At 42.3% G+C, this 16,720-nt stretch overlaps 1 protein-coding gene across 2 annotated transcripts in view; it reads right to left on the bottom strand.

Annotated features, from left to right (window-relative positions):
* Positions 1 to 16,477, bottom strand: part of MYRIP (myosin VIIA and Rab interacting protein) — a 227,185-nt gene extending 210,708 nt beyond the window's left edge. Inside the window, exon 1 of one of the 2 annotated variants that reach the window (XM_002696924.6) lies at positions 16,136 to 16,477. The gene's annotated coding sequence lies outside the window, so the exon portion shown is untranslated. Of the gene's footprint in view, positions 1 to 15,795; positions 16,052 to 16,135 lie in introns of those variants that run through there. The other variant, XM_005222594.5, reaches the window with a different exon arrangement.
* Positions 16,478 to 16,720: the final 243 nt, after the last annotated feature.

The raw sequence follows: 16,720 nt of genomic DNA, 5'->3' as shown, positions 1-16,720 counted from the left end.
GTCATTTGAATATCTCTACAGAAGTTCTCAGTCACAGGTGAGGAAGGCTATTCCCCTGTGTTTATTCAGTGAGTCCTTGTACGCAATGAACATGGATCCAACAACGTGGCTACCCGTGGGTACAGTTTCACAGACTTCCTCTTTGCAGGCCTAATCTGCCTGACGCCAATGTCTGGGGACACATCTTCCTGACAGCAAAGACCAGTGCTGAGCGCCTCGCCTGGACGTGGAGGGGAGGAATCTAGTCACCCACCTGCTGGCAGTGATTCACTAGGCCTTCCGTCATGGAGCGGGTCCTTCCTGGACCACATATGTATGCTCTTCCCATCTCTGCTTCCACCTCTACCCATCACTTACAGAATACTTGGGGGTCACAGCTCCCCCCCAGCATGTTGTGATTGACCAAGAAACTCATTTACAGCAAATGAAGTTTGGCTATGGACTTCCATCCATGGAATTCACTCATCTCACTGATGTACCACATCACCTGGTGAGCTTGAGGGAAGATCTACCGATGACTTTTGATCCACCAGTTTTCTACCTCTGAACCAGGTGATCTTCAAAACACCTCTCTGATCTGATCTTTTTGAATGCTATGGTGTCTACAATGACCCAAGGCCCAAGTGGAATAAATAGGTTTCTTTCTTCTTTTTTGAAGCCTCAATATAGTGAAAGTTGAAATAAATGTTTGAACTGGACTGCAGTGTACATTTTTCAAAATGAAAATAGTTTCAAAAAGAAACACTTACAATGAAATATTGTGCTCAGCTAGTAGGCCTTTCAAACTGTGGTTACAGTCAAAGATAAATAAGCAATAACATTAAAAAGAGATTTGATCCTAGATAATGTCCTATTGGATAGATTAAAAAAGAGGAGAGCAAAGTTGCTCTAGGCAAAAAAAAAAAAAAGAAAAGAAATCTACAATTCAACACCATGGCAGGAGGGAAACTGTTTAATGATCTTTAACATTAGCCTGCTCCACAGCAAGTTTCACCAACCCAGCTATACTTCAGTAATATGTCTTCCCATCTGCAGGAGGTTCAGAGACATATACTTCTTTTTAATTAAAGTTAGATACTTCAAAGATAATTAAAGGTGTGTTTTAGAAATCTATAGACAAGATTCCAGAACTCTAAAGCAGAAGATAACCAAAAAGCGACTGCTTTATTTTAAATAAAGTGGTTCAGCATTTGAGAAGGATGTCAGGGAAGGTAGTTGAGCATTGAGTAGTAATGCCCATGGATATTTAACTCAAATTGAATAGAAATGGAAAACGAATTGTCTTCATTTTTAAAAATTTTATTGAAGTATAGTTGATTTACAATGTTGTATTAATTTCTGTTGTATAGCAAAGTGGCTCAGTTATACTTATCTTCTTTTTCATATTCTTTTCCATTATGGTTTATCACAAGACAGTGAATATATTTCCCTGTATATGTAGTAGGACCTTGTTTGTCCATTCTATACATCATAGTTTGCATTTGCTAGTCACAAACTCCCAGTCCTTTGCTCCTCTACCCATCTCGCCCTTGGCAGTCACAAATCTGTTCTCCATGTCTATGAGTCTGGGTCATAGATAAATTTATTTGTGTCATATTTTAGATTCCTCATATAAGTGATATGGTATCTGTCTTTCTGACTTCCTTTTCTTAGTATGATAATCTCTAGGTGCATCCAGGTTGCTGCAAATGGCATTATTTCATTCTTTTTCATGGCCAAGTAATATTTTACCACACACACACACACACACCTTCATCCGTTCATCTGTTGATGGACATTTAGGTTGTTTCTGTGTCCTGGCCATTGTAAATAGTGCTGATACAAACATAGAGGTGCATGTATCTTTCTGATTTATAGTTCTGTCTGGATATTTGCCCAGGAGTGGGACTGCTGGATCATATGCCAGCTCTAGTTTTTTGAGAAACCTCCATGCCGTTCTTCATAGTGGATGCACCAATTTACATTCCCACCAACAGTATAAGAGGGTTCCCTTTTCTCCACACCCTCCCAGCCAAATTGTCTTCATTTTTTTTCTCAAAACTCCAAAGGTAACTTACACACTAAAAGTACAGTGGAAATATTCTATAATGTGGCCAGTGGAATTTGCTATAGTCTCTGCCCACTGATTCTAAAGTCAGCAAACACGGCTTGGTCCCTATATGGACCCAGAGCAATGCCAAAGGAGAAACCAGAAATAAAGCACGTGGCCCTGCTCTAAATTTCCACAGCCAGGGATGGGACACGGGGCCTCCAACAACGTACTCCTTCGACCTGGTCTGGCCAGGGCCCTTTTCCTGAGCCATCTCTTTACCGTCTCTTGCTTCTGGACCCTCGATTCTGCAAAACACTTACTGAAGGGGAATAATCCCAGTCAGGCACTCATCAGTAAGAACCTCTAACTGCTGTCTGCCCACCTCATTCTTTTTCCTCTAGAGCTTTTGTGTAGTTTTCAGTACCTCAAATTCCCATTTATGGACATTTGAAAGATATGATAATATCACAGAAGAAAATTAATCACCTGACATCATCAAACAAGTTCAACTAGTGCTAACCCATTGGTTCATTTAGGTCTCATTTCCCCCACTCTTTGTAAGGACTGTTATCATTTATATCTTCTTATACAGAGAAGTACGCTATACATTCATTTCTGCTAAACTCTTATCTCCAGTATTTGTTTTTTCATGTTAGCAAGATCACTTTCAAGTCTCACTCCTAATGGCTCCATTATATTGTATCAAGTGGATATACCTGTTGACCTGTTCCTAGTGGTGAACCTCTGGGTTAACTTCAATTCTGGACTACTTCATAGAAAACTATGATAAACATCTTTGTGCATAAAGGGTTTTCCACATTAAGGATTTTTCCCCCTGCAGGCAGATTCCCAGAAATAAAATGACTATGTTTAAGGTTAATAATATTAAGGCCCCTGAGACACATTTGCAGGCATCTAGTTGAAGAACAACAACAAAATAGTGAGGCCACGTGAATGGCAAAATCGGCACAGATGCCAACAGGCCGGCCACTGAACAGTCTTTTTGTGTAGGCTCAATGGGGCACCACTCTATGGTAAAATTCTGTCTATTCCTCAGAACAGAGAAGAGAGGGGAACTGGCAGACAGGGCTAAAATAACAACTCAAACGCAGCGCTGAGAAAGGAAGAAAAACGTGGAACAGAGATTAAAAGACACAGATGATGTAGGAGAAAGATTCCGCATATCTAATTAGAGTTCCAGGAGCAGAGAATGAGGAAAAGCAATATTCAAAGAAATAATGACTGAGAACTTTCCAGAACATGAATTAGACATCAATTCTCACATGAATGAAGTCCAGAAAATCCTCAGGGAGATAATTAAAGAGAAGCATGAAACTCAGAACAACGAATACACAGAAAGGGAACTCGAATCACCCATAATGAAAAGATAGATTACTGCAAAATAACAATAATCAGACCACTAGATAAATTCTTAAAATGAACCAATGAAAACTGGAAGACAAGTGGAATCATATTGTCAACAAATTGCTTACCATGTGGAAAAAATAAATAGATGGAGTTTTTTAAAAGTCTGACTAAAACACCAGACAATGTTAATATATAAATTGTGCAGAGTGATCAGAGTTTTAAGTATAAAGTCCTTGACTTGCTCAGGAGGACAGAATGACTGATTTAGTTTGTATTTTGTTAAGGTGAATATATACGCTAAAATTACCATATAATAAATACAAGTAAATAGAAATAGAGTGTAAAGCTTTTGACTGTAGAGACGAGGGAAATGTGATGTGGGGTAGGAAAGAGAATCTAAATTAATACAAGAAGCTATTAGATAAAATAACCAAGTATATTAAAAGTGGGACAATGAAAGAGGTCAAGAGAACAAAGTAAAATGGTAAATCCAAACATATTAATAGCAGCATTGTAAATGAACATAACTTTCACATTAAAACTTACAGATTGGAAAAATAAAGCAAATTTTATTGCTTTATGCTCTTTGCAACTGTTTCTGTTTATATAAGTGAAATAAAAATGTACAGAACTGTTGATGGTGAAAGGATAAGAAAATGATAAGAAAGGCAAGTACTAAGTAAAAGAAAGTTGGTATACCTCTATTAGAAACAGGTCTATTTTTAATGATTTATTTTTTATTGAAGTATAGTTGATTTACAGGGTTTCAGGTAAAGAGGAAAGTGATTCAGTCTTACACACACATATATATTTTTTCGGGTTCTGGTTTATTACAAGATACTGAGTATGGTTCCCTGTGATATACAGCAGACTCTTATTTTGGTAGTGTGTATCTGTTAATCCCAAAGGTCCTAATTCATCCTCCCGCTGCAAGTATCCCCTTTGGTCACCATAAGTTTGTTTTCTATGTCTATGAGTCTATTTCTGTTCTGTAAATAAGTTCATTTGTTTCATTGTTTTTTAGATTCCACGTATAAGTGATATTATATGATAGTTGTTCTCAGATCTAAAAACAAGAACATTGCTAGAGATTAAGAGGGTTGCTTCATAACTGACCAGGAAAAAGTTAAACTATAATGTATCTAATAACATAACACTTCAAAAACTACAAAGCAAAAACTGAAAAAGCATAAGATTAAACTGAGAAATTCTCTATATTTCTCCCTCAGTAACTGACTAATCAAACTTCAAAAAAATGAGTAATGAAGATGGAAGATTTGAATACCACAATTAAAACTAGTTTAAGCTAATGAAAATATATGGATTACTGCAAACTAATAACCTCATGGAAATATAGAACATTTGTGAAAACTATGTACCAGGCCACAAAACAAGTCTCAACAAATTTCAAAGAAGTGGAATCATGTCGATCATATTCTCTAATCATTATTAAAACAGAAAATATTTAAACTAGAAAAAAATTTTAGATAAAAAATAGGAAAAAATTTAAAATGTTATCTAAAATAAAAAAATTAAAGTAGATATTATTAAAAATGTTAAACTAGAATAAGATAGAATTAAAGAAAAAATAATTGTTAACAGGTTCTGGAAATTAAAAGACAAATTGAAATAAAAGCTTACAAAAAGTCATAACCCAAAGAAAAAATCATCATGAAAATGTTAAAAATCTATATGTGAGCAGTAACAAAACATGTGGAATACAAATATGGCTAAAGCAATACTTGGAAATTTATTGTGCTAAATGCATACATGTAAAAGAAGAAAAGTTGGAATTAAATGAGTAACCATGTACATTTACGGGGAAGGCAGTGGCACCCTACTCCAGTACTCTTGCCTGGAAAATCCCATGGACTGAGGAGCCTGATGGGCTGCAGTCCATGGGGTTGCTAAGAGTGGGGCACGACTGAGCAACTTCACTTTCATTTTTCACTTTCATGCATTGGAGAAGGAAATGGCAACCCACTCCAGTGTTCCCAGGATCCCAGGGCTGGGGGAGCCTGGTGGGCTGCTGTCTATGGGGTCACACAGAGTCGGACACTACTGAGCGACTTCACCTTCACTTTTCACTTTCATGCATTGGAGAAGGAAATGGCAACCCACTCCAGTACTCTTGCCTGGAAAATCCCATGGACTGAGGAGCCTGGTGGGCTGCAGCCCATGGGGTCGCTAAGAGTTGGACTTAGCAGCAGCAGCATGTACATTTAAGAGATGAGAAAAAGAATAAAGCAAACAAAGTATAAGGAAGGTAATAAGCATGAGGACAGAGAATAAATAAAATGAAAAATAATGACACAGGTGAGAAGTTCCTTCTTTGTAAAGTCTGAAAAGAGCCTGTAAGAACCCTGGTGAGATGAACCAGGTGGCATCACCCCACCGGGGCTTAGAAGGCACTTGAGTGTGGTGCCCCAGGAGAGCCCCCGCCTTCCCGGGAAGTGCTCGTGACAGCATGCAGGGCACATCTCCATGCCTCTCCCCATGCACCCCAACTTGATCTCACTTTTTCTGGCACCTCTTCCATCTTCCAACCATCTCCCAAATTTGCCAAAAGTGATATTTGGTTCTCTCATTCTCTTTGTTGCTTTTGGATCATTTATGGAGAGAAGGGGAAATACTAGCATTACTTCAGCATCCACCACCAGCACCAGTCTGAGGGGAGGGGAACTGAGGCAGAAAGCCGGGGTGGTGGCAGTGGAAAGAACAGGCATCAGGTACCTGGAAGCTGTGGGAGGAAGGATTCAGATCTGGGAGCACAGAGGATGGGGGGTGGGGGTGGCAGGCACCCAGACTGCAAGATCTGTAGTCCTGGGAGAGGTACCCAACCTTCACTGAACCGTGGGTGGAGCTGAAAGACCCACTGACAGATTTCTAGTAGGTTTTCAACAAGGATTCCATTAAAACAGCATTTAAAATTTTTCTTCTAATTAGCCATAAAAGAAGGAGATGAATCTCAGATACTCTGCTTACATGTCATTCTAGTAAATCAAAGTCCCTAATGATCAATAAATTGCTTTTCAAAGAAAGCAAAACAACAAAACCACATTGATATAACACAAACACAAAACCTGCCAGATTCTCAGAGGCTGAGCTACACAGATAAAGTAAAATGATGATTGAGACAAAGGTTTTCATGGGGAGGTTAGGAAGAGCTTTGGGGCTGGAAGCACTGCTTATGCAGATTGGACTATCTTCAGGAAAAAAAAAAAAAGTATGTAAAGCGGCTTGGGTCATTTTCCTTTTCTCCAGGAATATCCAGGCTTCCAAGCCTAGGAAATGACCCGCTATACTTTTGGTAGTTAAATTTCATACCAAAAAGGGAGAACTATATAGGATAACAATGATCTGAACCATGAGTCAGTATGGGATTATTTGGAGACTCTGGCAAATAGCCACACTAGATCCTGGGAACATGGATCTAGAGGGGGCCATGACCTCTGTCTTGTAGGCAACCCCCTTCCCCTCTCTCACCTTCTTGTGTTCTTCTCCCAAGTGTCTGCTCAGTGAGATTAAACTGTCAGCCCACAGGATGCATTTGTGCATCCCAGCTGCAGATCACATATCTGTCACATCGGTGGCATTACGCTGTAAATCATAGCCACAAAAGGACTTTCCCTGGAGTGGGTTTCTTTTCTCAGCTGATGATATATAAACATACACCAAAAAATTTAACTCATATTTACCTAGGGAAGGTAATGGGGGCAAATAACACGTGGTTGAATACGACACCAAAAGCGGTTTCCAAACAGCATTTATTTTAGGCAGTTTCATCAAACTCTTTGGACTCTCTCTACACAAACACAGAATCGATTCTCAGAGTTAAGTCTGAAGTGAGCGAGGTTTCCGGCAATAAAGTAACCAGCCCGTCCCCAAATAAATCTGTCTTCGAGCCTTTTCCTCAAGAACCATCTGGTGGTTTCAGGCTGTTCTGGTCTTATGGTCACTAGTAACTGATCACATAAGGTCATTAGCAACATGGTGTTAATGGTACATTATTATCTCAGGCTTACCAACCAAGGTCTTCGAAATTTTAAAAGAGGAGATGAAGGCTAGAGCGCCTGCCCTGGGTGGAGAGGCAAAGAGCTGGGCGGAGGTGCTTTTCTGGTTGTCAAGTGCTCACCCCATTTTATAGACTGCCCCGAATAATGGCACTGTAAAAATCACTCACCTTTAAACTCGTCTCCTAAACCAAGTAAATATTTACATGATGTTTATGACTTATATACTTAATCATTTATATGACCAGGATTCAAAATGAAAAGGTAAAAAAGAACTCTGAGATTTCTAAATGAACTTGATATTTATATATACTATAAACACATATGCATACTTTTCAGTTTAGCATCTTTGTTTCTACTTCTCTGGTATTATTATTATTTCCTTAAAGTGACAGATACTATCATACACACTGCTAGGGATGTTTAAGTGAGTATAACCATTTGGGGAGCAATTTGGCACCAGATAGTCAAGTTTATATATAAATATGTAATATGCATATATTACATATGTGAATATGTAAGTTTATATTATAAATATGACCCCTCTCTTCTACTTTTGGGCATACATTCTCAAGAATTTCTTTCGGTGTGCGTGAATACATTTCAAAGACATTTACTGCACACATCTGTGTCATAGCCACAGAAGAAATACAGAAACAAGCTAAAATCCATCATAGAGGAGACAGATTGGTAAAATACAGTATTTTCATAAGATGGAATGATGTTTAACAGTTAAAAAATATAAATATAATCTGTATAAAACAATCCAATTGTTCTCTCAAAAACACTAAGTGATAATGCAAGATTCTTTCACAGAAAGTAAAAGAGAAACCACCCTTATGGAAAATTCTGTAGCAAAGTGGGCCATGAATAAACGTGCAAGTATATTCTGTCCCACTAGAAAAGAAAAGCAAAGTAAAAATAAGATTCTTTTTTTCCCTTTGCCTATGAAATTAACAAAGCTGATGAATAATTATGTCTCTTACTAACAAGGCCTGGGGATCTGGCCCACTCAGACACCAGCAGTAGCAACACAAATTTATACACTTTCCTGGAGAGTCATTCGGCAATATGTATCAAATATTTAAAGAAAAGTAAGTAAATTTTGACAAAATAATTCATCCTAAGAAAACAAAAATGCGTGCAAAGATTACGTGCAAAGATTAGGCTATAATTAAAAAGTATAAAGTGCTTAATATTTTAAAAGAATGATTTTGTTGAATAAATCACAGTACACAGATGAAATGGATTATTAAGAGAATAAAAATAATGACAGAGAAGAATAATCATTGACATTAATGCTGCTCACATTTTGTTGAGTTAAGAAATTTTGCATTTGTGTTTAAAACAATTATATTCATCTGATCCTTATTATTCAAGGATCTTTGGTACCACAGAGGAGTTACTTAGAGTAAACCCTCTTAAGATGGGGACCAAAATTTCAGACTAAATAATGGGAAATAAAAAAGCTTGATTAGCACCATATTTGAAGAAAAAGAAACAAAAGAACGCATTTTCATTTTCTATTTTACCAAATTGTGATAATAGGATTTTTCATAGGAAATGATATTTAGGATAGATCCTAAAACTCATTTGAAGCCTAGAGGATCGAGAATAGCCAAGACAATTTTGAAGAAAAAGGCTAAGAAAGGAAGATTTATTGTAAAACTTTAATAATTAAATGAAAGTGATATTAGCTCAGGAATCACAGAAAGATTAATAGAACAGAACAGAACAGAGTTAAGAAAAAGATCCAGAAAAAAAAAATAACCAAAGTTGGTATATGGCAGAGGTGGCAACAGAATAAATGAGAAAATAGTTAAATATTCAGTGATAATGTGGTAATGGTTTTCAACAAGGAAAACATTAGATCCCTGCCTCACACAGTACAGAAATATAATTGTCAAATGAGTTTTAAGATCTAAAAGTTTTATTTACTAAAAAATGGTGATGTATAGAAAAGAAACTTGGAAATCAAAACATTTTTAAAAGCTCCCTAAGGGAAATGCAAAAGAAAAGCAGTGAAATACATTTCAGGCTTATCAAAATAACCAAAATTAAAACATCTAATTAATGTCAGGCATAGCCAAATATCAGATCAGATCAGATCAGATCAGTCACTCAGTCGTGTCCGACTCTTTGCGACCCCATGAATCGCAGCACGCCAGGCCTCCCTGTCCCTCACCAACTCCCAGAGTTCACTCAGACTCACGTCCATCAAGTCAGTGAGGCCATCCAGCCATCTCATCCTCTGTCATCCCCTTCTCCTCCTGCCCTCAATCCCTCCCAGCATCAGAGTCTTTTCCAATGAGTCAACTCTTCGAATGAGGTGGCCAAAGTACTGGAGTTTCAGCTTTAGCATCATTCCTTCCAAAGAAATCCCAGGGCTGATCTCCTTCAGAATGGACTGGTTGGATCTCCTTGCAGTCCAAGGGACTCTCAAGAGTCTTCTCCAACACCACAGTTCAAAAGCATCAATTCTTTGGTGCTCAGCCTTCTTCACAGTCCAACTCTCACATCCATACATGACCACAGGAAAAACCATAGCCTTGACTAGATGAACCTTTGTTGGCAAAGTAATGTCTCTGCTTTGAATATGCTATCTAGGTTGGTCATAACTTTCCTTCCAAGGACTAAGCGTCTTTTAATTTCATGGCTGCAGTCACCATCTGTAGTGATTTTGGAGCCCAGAAAAATAAAGTCTGACACTGTTTCCACTGTTTCCCCATCTATTTCCCATGAAGTGATGGGACCGGATGCCAAGATCTTCGTTTTCTGAAATGTTGAGCTTTAAGCCAACTTTTTCACTCTCCTCTTTCACTTTCATCAAGAGGCTTTTGAGTTCCTCTTCACTTTCTGCTATAAGGGTGGTGTCATCGGCATATCTAAGGTTATTGATATTTCTCCCGGAAATCTTGATTCCAGTTTGTGTTTCTTCCAGTCCAGCGTTTCTCATGATGTACTCTGCATATAAGTTAAATAAAGAGGGTGACAATATACAGCCTTGATGAACTCCTTTTCCTTTTTGGAACCAGTTTGTTGTTCCATGTCCAGTTCTAACTGTTGCTTCCTGACCTGCATACAAATTTCTCAAGAGGCAGATCAGGTGGTCTGGTATTCCCATCTCTTTCAGAATTTTCCACAGTTTATTGTGATCCACGCAGTCAAAGGCTTTGGCATAGTCAATAAAACAGAAATAGATGTTTTTCTGGAACTCTCTTGCTTTTTCCATGATCCAGCGGATGTTGGCAATTTGATCTCTGGTTCCTCTGCCTTTTCTAAAACCAGCTTGAACATCAGGAAGTTCACGGTTCACATATTCCTGAAGCCTGGTTTGGAGAATTTTGAGCATGACTTTACTAGCGTGTGAGATGAGTGCAATTGTGCGGTAGTTTGAGCATTCTTTGGCATTGCCTTTCTTTGAGATTGGAATGAAAACTGACCTTTTCCAGTCCTGTGGCCACTGCTGAGTTTTCCAAATTTGCTGGCATATTGAGTGCAGCACTTTCACAGCATCATCTTTCAGGATTTGGAATAGCTCAACTGGAATTCCATCACCTCCACTAGCTTTGTTCGTAGTGATGCTTTCTAAGGCCCACTTGACATCACATTCCAGGATGTCTGGCTCTAGGTCAGTGATCACACCATCGTGATTATCTGGGTCGTGAAGATCTTTTTTGTACAGTTCTTCTGTGTATTCAAACATACAGGCATACAAAGAACTCCAGGACAGTGTTGGTGGGAGTGTAAAGTGATACAGCAGCTCTAAAGGGCAACTTGCAAAACCTCAAAGGGCTGAAGTAACAGCAAGACGCTTATAAAGGATATCCTATCACCCAGTTACTCAACTCCTAGGGATATATACCTTAGACACACTCCTGTACATTTCTACAAGAGCCTATCAAGAATATTCCCTGCAATACTTTTGACAATAGCAAAAGGGATTTTCTCAAGTTGTGGTAAGCAGGGGCTAGTCTCTAGGCGTGGTACGCAGGCTTCTCATTGAGGTGGCTTCTCTTGTTGCAGAACATGGGCTTCAGGCTGCATGGGCTTCAATAGTTGCGGCACATGGCTCTAGAGCACAGGCTCAGTAGCTGTGGGGCACGGGCTTAGTTGCTCTGTGGCATGTGGGAGCTTCTGGGATCAGGGATTGAACCTGTGTCTCCTGTATTGGCAAGCAGATTCTTTACCACTGAGCCACCAAGGAAACCTATAATTTTTTATAATGTATCTGTTTGTGGCTTTTTATATTTATTTTTATTTATTTGTTTGGCTGCACCAGGCCTTAGCTCTGGCACATGGGATCTTTAATTGTGGCACGCAGGATCTTTAGCTGTGGCATGTAGGATCTAGTTCCCTGACCAGAGATCGAATCCAGGACTGCTGCATTGGGAGCACGGGGTCTTAACCACTGGACCACCAAGAAAGTCCCTGTTTATTGTTTTAATTTTTAATACATCATTTTATTAAAGGATGGGCACAAATAGTCCTCTATGTATTTCTCCCTTCCACCTTCAATCCTCCAGGTAAACATGGAGTTCTTCTGAGAGCATCTTTTTTTTATAAATGAAGTACAGTAGATTTACAATGTCATATTCATTTCAGGTGTATAGCAGAGTGATTCAGTTATACAGACACATACACACACACAAATATATATATATTCTTTTTCAGATTCTTTTCCATTATAGGTTATTACAGGTATTGAATATAGTTCCCTGGGCTATACAGTAGTAGGTCCTTGCTGTTTATCTATTTTATATATAGTAGTATGTATCTGTTAATCATAAATTCCTAATTTATCTTCCCTCACAGTTTCCCTTTTGGTAACTGTAAGTTTGGGTTTTTACATCTGTGAGTCTTATTTCCGTGTACATAAAATTTAAACACAAAATAAGGCTACACATTCTGACCGGCACACACTTAGCCTCAGTGTTACAGGCTGCATGGACTCAGCTCGAAATCCCCATCCTTCACTGTGTGGATTTCCCCCTCACTCAGCAGAGAAGTTTCTATTTATGGCAATCCCACACTTGGACTCAAGAAGCTACTACAAGAAGCTGTAACAAGAAGTTACAACCTGCTATACCAGGTGCCAGAGAGGACAGAAGAATTATGCAAGACTCCTCTCACCCTGCAGAGGGTACAACTCAGCTAGGGAAGCTGTCTGAGAGACTGGCTCTCAGTCCTCACTCTAGCTCACACAGTGTGAAAACTCAAGAGTGCTTAATTGCCAAGGCCCAGTACCCTCATCATTAAAGTGAGAACATCACTCTCCTCCTGTTTGGAACAGTAAGTGAATACATAGACTGTGTCCAGCATACACAAGCACTCAACAGCTCAGCCGTCAAAGGCACAGCAGCCATCACATGAACGAGGTCTTCTGAGCAGAGTCTCAGTCACACTGATGGTGAAAAGGCAGTGGATGGGAGGAGGGAGCTAAATGGGTCCACTTAGCCCTCTCCACAGCTGGACCCAACAGCCCAGCCCCAGGGGTTTCCCCTGTGACTTGGCCCCCTCCCTGTGGAACACAGGGCATTTTTTCTAGCAGCAGTTTGGCTACACTCAGGCCTATTGATTTGTCCGAGTTCGCCACAGACAGTGCTCTGTCAAGAGAGCTACCTGACTCAAGATAAAGAACTCCTTATCTCACACCCTTGGAAGAATTCTGGGGTGAAATGAGACCAGAAGGATCACAACGCACCTAAGTTAGCTTTTTGGTTGACCCCTTTAGAATTCCAAGGACATACTACAGCTTCACAGTATTAGAAGGCAATAGTGTCTCAGGTCCACTCACCTCCAACACACAGCTGCCTCCAACCCACAAGTCACCCTTCTCAAAAGCTGGCATAGGGGTCTATTCAAGGACTTAGTAGCAGGCACTAGAGAGGAGGCCTGTCTGCCAGATACAGGAAAAACCACAGTATTTGTAAGTCACTTTTGGAGATACTTTTGGAGATCCTGAGGAATTTTATTCCTGGGATTCTTTCCTGAGGATTTCCGAAAGGATGGTGGGTGTGTCAGTTACCCCGCCAATGTGGCGCCACCATGCGGCAACAGCACAAACAGCTCATGATTTCACTCAGTCTTGAAATTCGGTGCTTCTTTACCAACTTTTAACTTTGAGGAATTCAAAATACTTCTATTTTAATATGTCAAATGAGTTCACTCATATCTTTTCTTCATTCATATTTTATTATCACTATTTTGGATTTGCATTAGTCAAATACGCTCTATGAATAAACCATCCTCAGCGTCAGCACCGTTATATGTGAGGTTGGGATTGTTACATCACCCAAGAACTGATGATCAGATTGTCGGAGGGCAACCAGATCAGATTCCACCCAGATCTTAAGACCAAATTCTTCCTTCGAGTTTTTTGGACTAGCTTAGGTATAATTACCTTTGGTTTGCATATATTTAAAAAAAGGAGGTGAAAACCATTGAGGGGTTTTGAAACTAAAACGATGGCTTTGAAACTAAAATGGTAACTAATAGGAATAAAAAACAAAACTGATCTGACAAAACTAAGCAGGTTGGTGGTTTACCTTCAGGGGAAGGGAACTGATAGTTTCTGCAGGGGATAATCTGGAAGCTGGGAATATTCTAGGTCTTAATCTGGGCACTTGTCACACAGGTGGGTTCAGTTTGTGAAAATCTTCAGATCTGTGCAGTTTTCTGAGATGATAGTATCTGACCATTCAGTCAACACTCCTTACCTTGCCTTTGAGACAAACATAATAATAACCAGGAAGGCAAAATGAAGGGCATGCCTAGTTCTCCACCAGGCACTTCAGTCTGTGTATCAATTGCTCTAAGGCCCATGGCCACAGACGAGCTCTCCTTCTGTCCCTCTGGACAGGGAGGAAGGAGACAGGACACAATCAATACCACTGTTAGCTTTAATTGCTGAGGGTGGTTAACAGTTGACTTTCTCAGATCCTGGAGCAGACCATTCCCCCTCCACCTCCACACACAACACCTAGACCACGAAGAGAATCCTGCCGCAGAGATACACACCATCTCCACAGAAACAGCACCCCTCCACACACACACATGCTTCGCCCCACCACCAGACTCAACTCCCAACTCCAGACACATGCCCCAGACCCACAGAGGGCAGCCAGCTTTCAGCCCATAGAGACAAACCACAGATGTGGTGGATAGAGGGGAGGAGAGGGGAGGGGAGGGTGGTTAATGAGGCAAGAGGGGGCTGTCCATGGCCAGACAAGGAATTAGCAACAGGAAGATGGAAAGTAGTATTTTCAAAGTCTTAAACTGAAATTTGTCGGGAAACAAGGATTTTTAGACCTATGAATACAGTCCCAAAGTTGCTGGGAAATATATTTAAATCACCCCCATTTCCATCTACAGCTCAGATCCTCTTGGACTGTCTTCCTTTTACTTTCACATCTATCAGGTACCCTGAACCCCAGCGGTTTTGGGAAAAGGGGTGGGGGGGGGCAGAATTAGATTTTAAAAGTTGAGGCGCCAAGATGTTTGTCAGATATCACAAAGCTACCTACGTGGTCATTTTATCCCTGAGGTGGGGCAAGGGAGACTGAGTTGGAGGGACAGGGTGATAATGTCAAAGAGAAGTGGCGACCCTTTCCTCCACCCAAAGCTCTGAGAACCGCCCACACAGCCCCACCGGAGCTGTGTAGCGATATTTACATTCTGAGACTAGGCTCCGCCTTCCCCTGGGAAAGTGGGAAACATCCAGATGAAGGGGTAGGGAGTGAAGCCGGCAGAAATAATCCAGACATAAAGCATTTTCCAAGAGCAGATGGGAGCCCAGCGCAGAGCTTACAGCTTCTCTTAGGAAGTCCCGGGACCCAGACTGGTGTGTGCAGTTCGAGTCTCTCAGATACTTACCCTGGGGATAGGGTTTATTTGGGAGAAGGAAACGGAACAGGGCTGACGCTAGCAGGGGAATTTTCAGGCACCCAGCAAATTCCCCTACTCTGCGGGGTCGTTAGTAAATTAAGTTACAGGGAACGGAGAGGATGCTGCTAATGCTGCAGGTCCCTGGGTTTCCAACACGGGACCGCTCTGCACTCCCCATAGGCCCTCCTCGGCTACCTCCTAACCTCTGAAGGATACCTTAGAATTGGCTCCTGACTTCTCCAAAAGCGGCGGAGTTGGAGGGGAGGGAGCAGGAAGGAGACGTGGGTGGGGGGTGAAGCTGAAGTGAGCACCCCCAGACCTGCAACAGCCAACCCTCCCCAAGCAGTCCGAGAACGCTGCCAGACTCCTATCGACTCCGGTTCTTAGACTGTGCACTGGCCATGACCTTGAGCAAGTCCCCGATTAGTCCCATTTTACAGAAATTAAGAGTGGAAAGAATCAAGTCGGCCACGCTGGGCTGCTCCCGGCGCTTACCTGACGGTTTAAGAAGCGTAGTGGGTGAGCGGTGAACCGCAGCCCAAGAGCTACGTGGCCAGTGGAATCGCAAACCTCGAAGGAAATGCAGAGCTGAGCTCCGACCCGGCAGCAGGAAAAAGGTGGTCCCGATTCTGTGACGACCCCCTAGCAAGTTTGATGCCCCCGCCCATGCCCTCCGCAGAGGTTGACTGGCCGTGCCCGGGGGCCCTGGCTCAGGACACGCACGGGGTGTACTACGGGGACATGAGAAACACCTCCATACACCCACCCCCGAAGTTGCGGCAACATAAGGAGCAGAATGGCGCAAAGCTGCCAGAGAGGAGGGGACGGTACTCACTCGGGGTGGCCGGGCTAGAGTAGATACGTGACCGGGGTCATCGATGGCCTCCGGGCTCCGGCCACGGCGCTTTGGGATGCCTGGGGCACCTGCCGCAGCGCACCGCGTGGATTAGGAAGCTGCGAGCAGCAAGGCAGGGGCGCGGGTCTGTCGGCGTGATCTGAGCTGCAGCGCCGCCGCGGGGGCTCGGCCGCCAGAACCGCAGCCGCAGCGGGAGCCCAGAGCAGGCGCGGGAGGCGGGAGCGCGGCGGCGGTAGCGGGTGCGAGGGAGGCGCCCGCGCCGCAGGCAGCGAGGACCAGCGGCCCGCAGCCCCAGCCGACACCTGCTGGCCGGGCCGATGGCCAATCAGAGGCGCTGGGAGCGGGGGCGCGTGCGGGGCACCGGGCGGGAGGGGGGCGCGTGCTCGCGCCTGCGCTGGGGCCAGGGTGCCTGCCCAGCGGGCTGCTCAGGCCCTCCTCCCTGCACGCAGGCGGCACGCGCCGGAGGGGCGGGGCGGGGCGCAGCAGGAGGCGGGGCTCGGGTTGCGCGCTGGGGACGGAGTCGCTTGCCCGTTGCTCACCAGCCTAGAGCGATGCTGGGGCCTC

Source organism: Bos taurus, chromosome 22 (genome assembly GCF_002263795.3).
Source record: "Bos taurus isolate L1 Dominette 01449 registration number 42190680 breed Hereford chromosome 22, ARS-UCD2.0, whole genome shotgun sequence".
NCBI lineage: Eukaryota > Metazoa > Chordata > Mammalia > Artiodactyla > Bovidae > Bos > Bos taurus.
This window is presented reverse-complemented; position numbering and strand designations above follow the sequence as displayed.